The 12,923-nt window shown below is 39.4% G+C and overlaps 1 protein-coding gene across 3 annotated transcripts in view; it reads right to left on the bottom strand.

Moving 5' to 3' along the window:
- GALNT11 (polypeptide N-acetylgalactosaminyltransferase 11) overlaps positions 1-12,923 on the bottom strand; it is a 56,268-nt gene that overhangs the window by 39,664 nt on the left and 3,681 nt on the right. Inside the window, exon 1 of one of the 3 annotated variants that reach the window (XM_026096946.2) lies at positions 8,890-9,004. The exons of 1 other annotated variant lie outside the window; for it this stretch is intronic. The gene's annotated coding sequence lies outside the window, so the exon portion shown is untranslated. Of the gene's footprint in view, positions 1-4,220; positions 4,275-8,889; positions 9,005-12,923 lie in introns of those variants that run through there. One more of the 3 variants, XM_026096956.2, reaches the window with a different exon arrangement.

Below are 12,923 nucleotides of genomic sequence, written 5' to 3'. Positions count from 1 at the left end.
AGTATCTAAAACAAAGAATTCTTTCCATAGCAACAAAAAGTCAGGAAACCATTTAATTACCTCTTAATTATCAACAAGTTTGTGTTAAGAAACTAGAAAACATTGGTGGTGAGTGCCAAAGTTTTACATTATTGCGCTTCTCAGGTTTCTTGAAATGTCAGAAACTATCAGAAACGTTCAGGGCAGCCTCGCAAAGAAAAAACACGCTCACGAACACAGATTATTCCCCCCTCAATATAGAAAACTGCTAAAGAGAGGTAGATGGTGTTCACGATCCCATAGAGATCTATAAAAAAGCCACTTATTTTGGCAGCGCAATTCTGAGTCCTAAGCGATTTGTGTCCAAACAGAATACCTGTCAAAAATCAAACTGAAGTGTCCCAGACTGCACCAGGTCACTATCTCCCTTCCTGAAAGAAAATTCCCACACAGTGAAACAAAGCAACAAAAAAATTTTACCTGCTCTTCTTCCCATGTCAGACTCCCTCACTTCTGCAAAGCAGCAGTCTACGCAGCAGTTAAGCCCAAGGAGCTTAAATAGGTCTTAAACAGGGTTTAGACCTCATGCTGACCCTGTGCACACAGATGAATTGCATGCTCTGTGAAACAGGCTCTAACACTGTAGCACAGAAATGCTGCTGATTAACTGTAACTTTAGGGCCATGAGATTAGTCAGGCAACAAATACTGTGGGGGAGAAGTGATTCAAAAACCCCTTTTAGCTGGCAGCCTGGTTTACAAGTTTGAGAAAGGCAGAACACCAATCCCTGGTGCCTTATTCCCTGTGCTAACAGTGTTCAATGACCACGCCAAGGTGAATCTAGACTCGGATGAAAAATAAGGGATGCTGCAAAGGAGCAGTATTAGATAAACAGTTATATCCTCTCGTTACAATAATTCTTCTTGCCAGACAGTCTGCACACAACTAATGTTTATCCATAAAAGAAAATCTGGTTGCTTGCCAGTTTTCTTGCACGGCCACAAGAAGATCTGCTATAAGACTTGTCCTAACCTAATATACTGCTCCTCTAAACCTGCTAGAGTTGTTTTTTCCATTCACTATGGGAACACAGATGCACAATCCTAACACCATGGCACATATGCTTATATTTTGCAACAGAACTGTTGTAATAAGGTAACAATTACTCTAACAGAGAACAAACCTTATTTATTTCAGAGCCATGAAAGGATACATCCACACTGCAGCTCACACAGGAAAACCAAAGCTAAGCCTTGCTATCTCAGATGACACAAGGAACACAGACAGGGCAGAAGAGATCATCACAGACTAAGCACTTCTCCAGGTCCTTCAGTCTGTTTTACAGCTCATGCAGAGCTCCATGTTGCTGCTGTGGCACTGCTAGCCACACAAAAGTTGCAGTTTGTTGTGACTGAGATATAGACTTAGTCGGATTAGAAAAGAAGGGATAAATTAGTAATCACCAGAGTGGAAAAAACTGTCACACATCCCTTCCCTCTCAGAAAAGGCTCTGCTCAGGGTGAAATCATGCACTTGGAGACCTACCATGTTACTATAACAAAAGCAACAAATGCGTGATATTGTTTCCACGCGTTCTTTGCTAGAGCAGAGCTGCGTCACCTTCCTTTCCCATCCTTCACTGTTTTGCAGCTTTGTAAAAGGATACAAAGGTTGAAATAGTGCATTTAAAACAAATGGCAGAGCCTCCACCATGCAGAAGACTAGGCCTTTTCAGTAGCTGGTTGCTATTCAATCAAGACATTTGGTTATACCTCTGGCAGGAAAATACAGACTCACTTTTTATTAAGTTCCAAATGTTTTGTAGAGATTTTTTTTCTTATAAAGGCAGAATGGAAAGAAAAAAAAGCACTGCCTATAAAAAGCCACAGCAAGGCTAATTAGTTTACCTTAATTACCAACACATGAATATTTATATGATCACTCCGCTATGGCTCTCAACCACTTCTACCTGCCACTAGTTGTAAGCAGTGACACAAGTCACAACCTGTATCACAGCTCCTCACTCCAGTTTTAGACAGGGTTATGCTGCTGGAACACATCTGTAAGAGGAGTTATGGTCAAAGAGGCAGCAGTAGGTTTTCCAGGCCTGAGCAATGCCAGTCCCACTTGGGTCCTCCTCCTCCCTTAGCAGATCTCAGCCAAAGCTTCACACCAGGCAAAGGGCAAGGAGTCCTGAGACAGTGCTGGGCTGGAAAACACTAGGGAAGCGGGCTTGCCAGAGTGCTCACGAGCATCCATCACCACAGATTTGTCAGTACCACTCAAAGCCCCTGCCACGAGAATGCTGAAGTCCATTCACCAAGACATCACAGCAGGCAGACACCTTTACTGAGCTCAGCTCCAGAAAAATCCTGACCAGTGCCATCCTTCTAGCAAAACCAAGATTGAGGGGAGGAACGTACAGAGGACAGCTATAAACACACCATGGAATTATACGCCAGACAGGGAGAAAAGCTGTTTGAAGGATAACCTTTTCACAAGGACAAAAATCAGTACAAATCATTCAAGAACAGATTAAAGCTGAAAATTAGAAGGCAACAGTTTTCCACCAGGGAACAGGATTCTGGAAAAGACTCCCAGTAAATTTAGGGAAGAGAAGCCACCACCTAGTTCCAGAACAGAGCTGCCTCAGTTTATAAAAAGTGTAAGGCTTGGCTTTCTAACAGCAGGCGACCTGCCTTGATGAACCAGGAGAACCTTTCTAGTCCTGTATTTTGATGCACAACCATGTCAGTGCATCCCAGGGGACCTGCCCATACCCAAAAACTAGTAATCCTTGACTCATTTCAGAATATGATGGAGGAAGGAAAAAAAAAAAAACACAACACTTTGGTACACTTCAGAGGGAAGGAGGAGAGAATGCTTCACATGAACCACAAGAATCCAGGGGAAACAGCTCACAGAGGCAGCTACTTGCCCTTGATTTTTAGTCTGATCCTTCTCCCCAATTCCTGTATTTATTTTCCGCAAGTCTTCTAGAGACAGGGAATGAAAACCTTTCCCTCTCCGGAGTACTCTGCTCTCCAATTTTCTCAAGTTTTCTAGGCAACACACTTTACCAGTCTAACAACTTTCTCTGTCTATGCATGGTCACAATATTCTGGTGGTTGTCTTAAGGAAGCATCCATCCTCTCTCAGTTGGTTTCTCCAAGCAGGATTTTGAAACTTAAGCATCAAAGCCAAACCATTACGTTCATGTAAGCCAATAAGCTGCTCCTGAATACAGGAGACCCAAAGGACCTGCGTTTCACATCCAATACCAGCATCTTCCTCAAGCCTGATACAGGCTGCATGAGAAAGAGAGACACTGAAACTGAAGTTCCTGATTATATAAGCACATTTTTGTAGTTAGCAAAGTAAAGTTCAGGTAAAGCAAGCAGAGCTAGCAGGTTGGAATAGTTAGATCTAAAAAATTTAATCTGAAAAAGCAGAATTGCCTTATCCAAATAATAACATCAATAGACTCATAAGAATCAGTTTCACCCAAGTAATAAATATGACACTGAACCCAGTCACCACTAAACTGCTATTAGGATTCTATTTATTTAATCAAATACAAGCAAAAACACTGATTGCCACAGGAAAAATCTAGGATTTAAATACATCAAGAAGAATTGTTTCATAACATAGTTCCTCCTACAGATTTTACTGGTAATTTGAACTAGGGCTGAAGGGCTGAAGGATCTGCCCATCTCTCACCTTCATCTCTGAACAGCAATGCAGCTGCCTAAAGTAAGCTTCCAAAATACCTCAAACACATAACTCTTTTTCTCTTTCAAAAATGCAGGTAGTGAAAAAACATTCAGAATGAACGGAAGACACATACACTCCTTAGACAATATATGAGCTTTCACAGCAAGTAATGTATAAGTTATGATAATACCTTGAAGTATTTCGCAAGCATTCATTAACCTACACAACATCCTAGAAACACATGCGATTCATGGTTGATTGCATTGGTACACCTAGGAATCCAGTCAGAGAGAGGTCAGCATGACAAACAAAATCATTCAAGGTGGCAGCATCTCCTATACCAGGAGGCTGCAACCCATTTTGGAGGCAAGTGGGATGACAGAGAAAGGAAAAATCTGGGAAGCTACCTACTCAGCATCAACTCAATTAAAAGAGTTCGAGAGAGTATGGCACTGTCTTCTGTGTATTTCTAAACAAATATTCTGACTTTCAGCCTTGTTGCTCTATAGTGACTGCCATATACTTACCGCCTGATAGTTTTCCCACTTTGACAAAGCCTTGGAACAGAGTTTGCACAGCAGGATGCCAGAAATGCCAAGAGTAAAATATTCCTCTCTAATCTCCCTAAGTTCCAGTACAGAAATCTCAGTTCCTTGCAGAAGTAGTAAATCATTGATTTTTTTTTAAACAAAGTATAAAAGTTAAATATAAGTAACTTAGTAAAAACCTCCGAAAGTCAATCAGTTGCAGGGAAAACTCTAGGACCCTGCCCGTCAGTCTTGTGCTTTAGTAATTCCAGTGCAATTCTGTTTTCCGTGTCTGACCAACTCCTTGAAACTTCCTCAGAACACCAGCATGACATTCAAATACTTCAAACCCAGTAACTCTTACATTCATTTGATAACTGGCCTAACGATAGAGTCTGTTCCCCTGGACAGCCTGGAAGTTTGCCATTAGCAACCTGGGCAGTTCTAACACTGACCCAATACATGAACCTTCCATATTTTTAATGGGGGGAGGGGGGGGGAAGTCAGCTGCATTTCACAATATTTTGGCTTAAAGTGCAAAGGCAGTTACAGGATCTTTAACCAGCCACTGCTTAAATGCCGACATTTGCTTGGATGAACCTCAACTGTTTAGTAAACACACCGTATGACTAGATATTTCATGACCGTGCCAGAACTCCTGTTTGTCAGAGGTCAAACAGAGGATCAGCTCAACCTCAAAGATTTTTGAAGGAGAGTCAGAATTATTTGAGAACACAACCTCAAAGTCTGCTTTTAGTTTTTCCAAGAACAGCTTTTCTAAAAAATAAAAAAAATAAAAAAACAGAGATACAACTCATACTACCCAGATTTCCTGCAAGACTGCCTGTGTATTTTGGACCTATATTAAGGGAGAGAACAGATGTATATAATCTTCATTTTTAAAGAGAATTCTATTAAAAATTGCTAAACTAATATTTCTTATATTTCTACAGGGTAATAGTAATAGGATAAACTGGTGTATGACCTTCTACAGATGCTTTTAATTCTTATTCTGTTGTTTATTTTTGGAGGACAAAAGTGAGGATGATAGAGTAACACTACCTACAAGATTCTGCTCTTTCAATAGCCTTAACTCTTTATATCTTTCTTGGCCTCCAACACATTGTGGCTACCATTATTTTTCTTCCAAAAGAGCATCAGCATGATGTGCTTTTTTGTTTCCTTGTAAACTCACTAGCAAACAGCATTAACAGTTTGATGAATAGAGGCCAGATTAGAAAGAATTAGTACTCCAACAATATACTCATCACACAAGAAAACAGAAGCCATTCACAGCAGCTCCTGCAGTTTTATGTGACAATTTCCCCCCCCCCCCCCCGCCAGACACCCCTTACATTACAATCAGTCTTTAGGAAGCATCACAGTTAATAGACTAGAAAGATGAAGAATGGACACCTTAGACAGCTACTGTTTCAGGCTGTTTCTTGACTGTAGCAGGCATCACTACAGCAACCTACACTGAACACAAATATAGAACGCAAGAGCGACTTTTTCAGATAAAAGCTTAGTGTTTCACATGCTCTAGAATCTAAGCGCCAACCTAATTCAACCGCCTATGAAAAACTCCTACTGGATTGCTCTTAACACAAAACTGGATCCACCTACCAGTTTAGTTCTAGCATTGAGGAGAAAAACATTCATTAATTTTTGGCCTTACAGAACGGAGGGGTCGTTGTACTTTATGAATTAGGTGGCTATTTCTGACCCAACTTAGGCATGTAACAACTCACGTGACTACAGGTTGAAGAAATGGGCCAGCAGGGACCTCATGGCATTCAACAAAGATAAACGTGAAGTCCTGCACGTGGGATAGACAATCACTCCGGCCACCGAGACAGACTAGGGAGCAGCTCGGCTAAAAAGGACTGGGGAGGTCTGACAAAACACGAGCCAGCACAGCATCTTTGCAACAAGGACAGCTGATAACATACCAACTACAGCAAGAGGGGCAGAGCCAGCAGACCGAGGGAGGCAATTGTGCCAGTCTGCTCAGCACTCATAAGACTACGTGTAGAGTAGTGTGTCCAGTTTGGGACTTTCCAGTACAAGGTGGAGGGCCATCAAAGTTGTTGGGGGCTGGAGCACTTCCCCGTGCAGAGAGGCTGAGGGAGCTGGGCTGGTTCAGCTTGGAGAGGAGATGGCTTGCGGGGGGAACCTAACAGCAGCCTGACAGTACCTATGGGGAGTTATCAAGAAAACAGAGCCAGGCTCTTTACTGAGGTGCAAGGTGGGAGAATCAAAGACAATGATCTTAAGTTGAAACTGGATACAAGGAAAAGGTTTTTCCTCTGTGAAGATAATTAAGCACTGGAACAGGGGCCCAGGGAATCTCCAGAATCTCTCACCTTGCAGGTTTTCAAGACCCAGCTGGACAGTATCTTGAAGTACCTGCTCCAAATTCAGTGTCAACCTTGGTTGCAGCTAGTGGCCCCAAGGTCCCTTCCACCCTGAATGATTGAGTCTCATTTTAAAGATCTCAGAGAGAAGATACACTGTACCTTGTTTTACAGGTGGAAAGACAGAGGTGAAGCTGAAAAGTGACACGTGATAGTTCAGTAGCTACCAAATTAAAAGAGACTAATATAACTCCAGGGACAGAAAATCTCATTCACAGAAATACACCCTGAACCAAAGTCTGTCCTCTTGCATAAGACCATTGCTCCCATTCATTTTAATGAGATGACACATTAAGATCTATTTTTAATTAGCCTGAGCATGTCACTTCTAAGTTTAACTTATGAAGCTTTGAAAGCCAACAATTTAGTGATTTCAGCATAGCTATACAAACCCATGTCATACTGCTCAAAATAAGTCCTACTGGAATTAATACAACTTTTGATCAATACACTTTACAGATAAATAATTTTCAAATACACATACTTATTATACATCACAGATAAAGAAAGGTGCATAGACTAGTTGCATGAACTGCCAAAGTCCTAAGAAACTGTACTTTCCTACAGAAAGAAAATGTTTTGATTGATAGGAGCTACGAGTTTTCAAGAACTTGAAAAATCAGACCATATCTATCTTGCCTAAGATCACATGCAACCTGAGAGAAGAACAAGATTTGAGGGGTAGGGAACTTTAAATTTAAAGTTGTGTTGCTGCTGCAGAACTATCTTTCAGTTGAGAATAATTAGCTATGTGACATTAAATTGCAGCAAGTATAAAGTTTAAAAAGCTGATGATGTTTTACGGAAAATTTTAAAATTGATTATCATTTTAAACTTCAGTTCCCACTCCTCACTATTCTACCACTAGCAAATTGTTCACATCCTGATTTGTATTTCAAATCTTGGACTTTAACCAGAGCACTGCAGTTTTTAAAACTGTGGATTGTATATTGGAATGCCTCCTCTAGGAACAGGACTTTGCTTATCAAGCATTTTGGAATTTCTCAAACGCAGCACAAAAGCTTTACTTAAAAGGCTATCATATCAGAGTGAATGCAAGCAAATTTCAGCATTAAAAAAAAAAAAAAAAAAAGCAAAGTTACTTCTTTATCCACCTCCATTTGAAATGCTTCCTTACTGAAAAAGTTTAATTTCTTTAACCTATTTCACTTTGTCAACAGCAAAACATGCTGAATTTTTACTTTCCTTATTGACAAAAGATATCTTTATGCTCAGAGATTCCTTCTCTCCCAAAAAGTGAGACTATTTCACAAGGTCTCTCATTTAAGGATACAGAATTTAATTGCAAAAAGCAGTTACAAGCTTCGAAAGGAAAAAGTTTCATAACAGTCAGGATCTCATGTTAACCAGTAACAGAACAGAACACAAGTTTTAGGCACAATCAGTGGTACAACATTACATCAAGAAGATTAACATAATAGTCCAGTTTGTGATTAAAGAAAACAAGTACATTTGGATTAGAAACACTACCTTATTAAAATCTTAGTGCTCAATCTTGAGTAAATAAGCACTATATATTAGACGGATTTATCACACTGCAGCAGTGTCCTCGTCCCCCCCACCCCAGTCCAAAACGCTATCAATTTAGTAGGGCACAATAATACGCATGGAATTTTCTTACCTGTCTCTCTAGCAAACACGTTGCACTGTAGGGTTGCTCTGCTGGACTTTACTTTAAGCCAGCTGGCATATAAATACACGTCATGCCGTTCATGTAGTCCTAAAAATACCTTCTTCCTTCTAGTTGCTAATAAATACTTTCTTCCAATTGAAACAATGAGATTTTTTTGTTTTTCCCCCACTGGGGAAAGCAACTCTCAGAGAAACCAGAATGTTCACATTGTATCTCCAAAAGAAGGCACGTGAATTTTGTAATAGGTCACAATATTCGTTCCCTCATTAGCCCTTCCTTCTTCATGTATAGCTTAGAAAACTGCAAGATTAAAACTGGTAACTGCTTTTACAATCATCTCTCCCTTATATTAAAGATCCAGGTATCTAAACATTAGTTTATAACCCTCCAGCACCATATACAAATACAAAATGTTAGAGAACCTACAAGGTCAACCACATACAAGCAAGCTGCTTAATACCTTTTCTAAAATCTACTTAGCTGTTCTTGCATATTTTGTCTGCAAAGCTAACTAAAATAACAATTAAAACAGAAACGCATGCAGAATAATTAGATAAAACATACTTCTGCATAAACAGCTGAACAGAAAGGCTCTCACCTTCTTCCAGAAGAGTCGGCACTAAAGAAGCAGTGCAAGGTTACATCGTGAAAACACATTTACTGCAGTAGCAGTCAAATCCAGTTGGTGTCTTCATTCTCAGTGAACAATAAAACACCGAGCCTGAAACTTAACACTTTGTTGCTGAGCGCTGCTTCCAAGTCTTAACTGGGACTGGAGTAACAAACACAAGCTTCTCTATGACAACAGGCTAATTTGGATGAGTTTTGGGACACGAATGCTACAATGCCATTTCTCATTTGACCGCATATCCTGTGCCAAAAGCACTGTTAGTGGGGGATTTTTTGTTTGTTTGTTTTAATCTGATTCATGATCCATATGTTTGGCAGCATAACCAAGACTGGTCATTTTTCTGCCAGTCACTACAGAAGCATGATCAATCAGTGTATTCCTAAGGCATCCTTCAGCATTACAGACTGTAGTAATGTCATAGAAAACCATCATTAAGTCTGCATACAAATTTCCATTCTGCAGTTCTTCTGCTCCTCATTTTTCAAATCACTAATAATTTTAGAAAACTTCCATATTTTTAATGAAATTTTCTAGGTATGCTTTCTGTTTGAATGCCTCTTCTTAAAAAAACCTAATTAAGCACAAGTGGTTTGGCCTTTTTTTTCCCCCAAGCAATGTGAGAGCACATTTTCCAATTCTTAAAAAAAAAAAAAACAAACAAAAAGAAAAGAAAGAAAGAAAGAAAAGAAAATTCAGAGACTTCATTTGTACAGCTCTCCTGCCAAAAAAGCTAGCAGCAAAACAGACCTCACTGAAGTACTTCTCAGTGAGAAAACAAAATTAGATTCAATTTTAAGCCTATGAATACTGACCACAGATACTGCATTTTGCAAAAATTTTTTGCAACTCCCGGTTCTGTGATCAACTCCAAAGACATCCACTTGCTCAGAACTCAGTGCAATACTGGAACCAACAGCTGCGTACAGAAAGTACATTATAAATGCATCTGCAACCTCAGACTAGAAACTTCACAGAAGACTAACTGAACTGGCATAAAGTGCAAATCTACTGCACTTACATTTTAGTACTACAGAATTAGAGACTCTCTAATGCTGATATCATAGAAATGGTTAAGATGCACATTATCCTACAGCACTAGATCAAATACTTCAGAGACCTCCAAGACTGTTTTCCACAAATCATAAATGGCTCCTTCATGTCTGTTTTGTCTGCTGGATTTTCCTTTTCAATATGCAGAAACTTCCATTAAAAAAATACATAACAGAAGTGTTATGTTTGTACCCTGGACACGTTACATTCATTTACAGTCAAACCTCGGAAACGATGACAGGTAAGTAACATAGCTCACCCCAAATACTAGTCTATGACCTATGTACTGTGGCAGCACAGTTTGCACCTACAACTCAGTTTGGTTAGCTCTGGAACAGACACCTTTTTAGAGCTTGAATAACTGATATTAGCATAAACGTACAATATTTGTTCAAAATATAAAGATGAAATGCAGAAACAAAATTGTCAGTGAGGTTAAAACAAGTTAAGGTTTGCTGCGAGTCCACAAAAGCTGGCAGATCATTGCCTGTGATAGGAAAGCATTTAACTCTCTCTAATCTGTTAAGAACTATTAACTCCCGTTAAGTTTCTCTATTTGCTGAAGAAACAGCACAATCTTTGAGATATCCTCAGTATGTTATGCTGTAATTTAGCTTTTCTGGATGGCTGCCCATTGCTAAAATCTGTAAAACAACTCAAAGTAGTAATAAAAACAGGGTTTTATTGAACTCAAGGCTGATTTGCATTTCTGATACCCAAAAACAAAAGTCACTAGGATTTACTGGCTTCAAGCTTTAGCACAAATTCCACAGTATCCATACCAGGCGGAATAGCAGAGGTGTGGGACTTTCATTTTTCACAGTAAGGAACTCTTCCTCAAAGAACGCAGGAAAAGCCTTACAGCCTTCTTGCTTTCTAACCCACTTACCAGCAAAAGTTTTAAAGTCATTTCTCTATACAGATTTCTCTCCACTTCTCCCATTTGCTCAGTAATGTCTCCAGTCACTAATACAACATCAGAGGAAGCCTGAGGATATAAACTAACTTCAGCTCCATGTACTCTCTTCACCTCATTGACTGAATCTGCGCAGTTAAGGTGCCAGATCGAGCCATGGGACATTCTGGCTCAACCACCTGCTCTGCTGCAGATTTTGATGAGATCCTGGGCAAGTCACTGTATCAGCTCCCACCTATAAAAACTTTGATGCAGTAAAACAAAGGCTTCAAAGACACCAAGGCCACAGCAACAGAAGACGATACAAATACTGAACAGAGCTCTGGGTTTAAACAGCAATAACTCATTTTTTCTGCTCCCTCAGCATGCCTCTCCCCAAGTTATACCACCAAATTCTTGCATAGGAGACATTTTCTTTTTCCTTCCCCAACAAAATACAGTATTATAGTACTAACAAAAAAAGGTACCATTGCTGGTACGAACATGTCTAGAGTCAGAGTCAATGCAAACACTCTCACTCACATATCTAAACTAAGCTATCAAATTTAACAAATTTATATTGCTAAATTTTGTACTTGACAATAGGGTAGGGAGTTTTCCAAATATGTAAGCAAACAGACCTTCTATTAGCATACTTTGCTAACTAAAATCTGGTTTTTTGTGGTCATTAACTGTAGGACTAGAATGATAAATCAATAACATAGAAATTTCACATTGCACATAGAGAGAGCCAACTGCTGCAAGTTATGACAAAAATTAATTTTCTCCAATTTCTTTCTACATGATCTTACAGACTCACTTCCCTCCTCCAGAGAGGGTTCTCTGAGGAAGAACTGTGGAGCACTCCTCCTCCATCCCCTACTGGTCACTTTTTTTTTTCCTACTCATCTATTGCCAATGTTTTCAATGTGAAAACATACTCAGGATTTTCACACTGAAATCAAGCATGTTGCAACAAAGTAAATAGTAGGTCAAAAGTACATTTTTCCTACTTTACCAGGAGCCATACTTTCCCATGCACTGATAGCACACAAGGTTAGCATGCAATTTGAAAAATTTTTCTTCTCTTGTTCCACAAGGAATTAGTCTGAGCATCTGCTGATGAAAGGAGCAGACACTCATGCTAACTGTCAAAATTAAGGTGATTTTTAATTAGTCTTTCTTCCATATTTGTATGGTTTTTCTCTTCCTTCCCATCTCCTCTCTTCTCTCCTGATGAACTGCTGCTGAAAACATGCCAATGAAGAAACAAAGGTACAATTTTCCCAGGAAGTAACAAAATATACCTAGGGTGCACACAGAACTTGAATTCAGTCTTACTCCTTTAGCTTGCCAGAATGCTCCATAGCATGTCTGGACAGTGGCAGTTGCTGTGATTTTAAATACAGAAAGGGTTCAGCTATTCCCTCCTCCCCTATCCACCTCGGAAAAAATAAAGAAAATTACAGAGCACTTTTTGAAAAAAAATCACCAATATATAAAAGGTATTGACAGGGACAGTGAAATCATTTGTTCTTGATATCACACTTCAGGAATTAGCAAAACAGTCAAAAGAAAATACCTGCTAAGGTTGATTCATAAGGAGTTGTGTGTCAAAACAGGATAGAGTTTGGGGCTTCCTGGGAAAAGATCTCTAACTTTCAGAGGTGGCTTTAATTAAAACAGAGATCCTAATTTAATCCCTGTCTGCACAAGAAAATCTATGCCATTCAGCCAAGCCATGCTTAGACTGTTTTATATAAGCTAAAAACAAGACTTCCAAGAATATGCTCTTAACATTCACTGAAGTACTCATTTAAATCAGTTTGGCACACACCAATCATTTATTGAGGTATATTGTTTTTACTATGCCTCTGCAGGTTTTGTATTAGTTTAATCAATTTAAAATTTAACTTCTTGAATGGCACAGTGTCTCATAGGTAAAGGTCTTGGGACAGACATAAAGAAGTTTTGGCAAAAAAACAATTACCTCACATCAGCTGCTTTGCAACATTTCTTCGTGCATATACTCTTTCCCTCTTGCACAGCAGGAGAA

This window comes from Dromaius novaehollandiae, chromosome 2 (assembly GCF_036370855.1).
Source record: "Dromaius novaehollandiae isolate bDroNov1 chromosome 2, bDroNov1.hap1, whole genome shotgun sequence".
In the NCBI taxonomy this organism is placed as follows: domain Eukaryota; kingdom Metazoa; phylum Chordata; class Aves; order Casuariiformes; family Dromaiidae; genus Dromaius; species Dromaius novaehollandiae.
The sequence above is the reverse complement of the archived record's forward strand: the minus strand, read 5'-3'. Positions and strand labels throughout refer to the sequence as shown.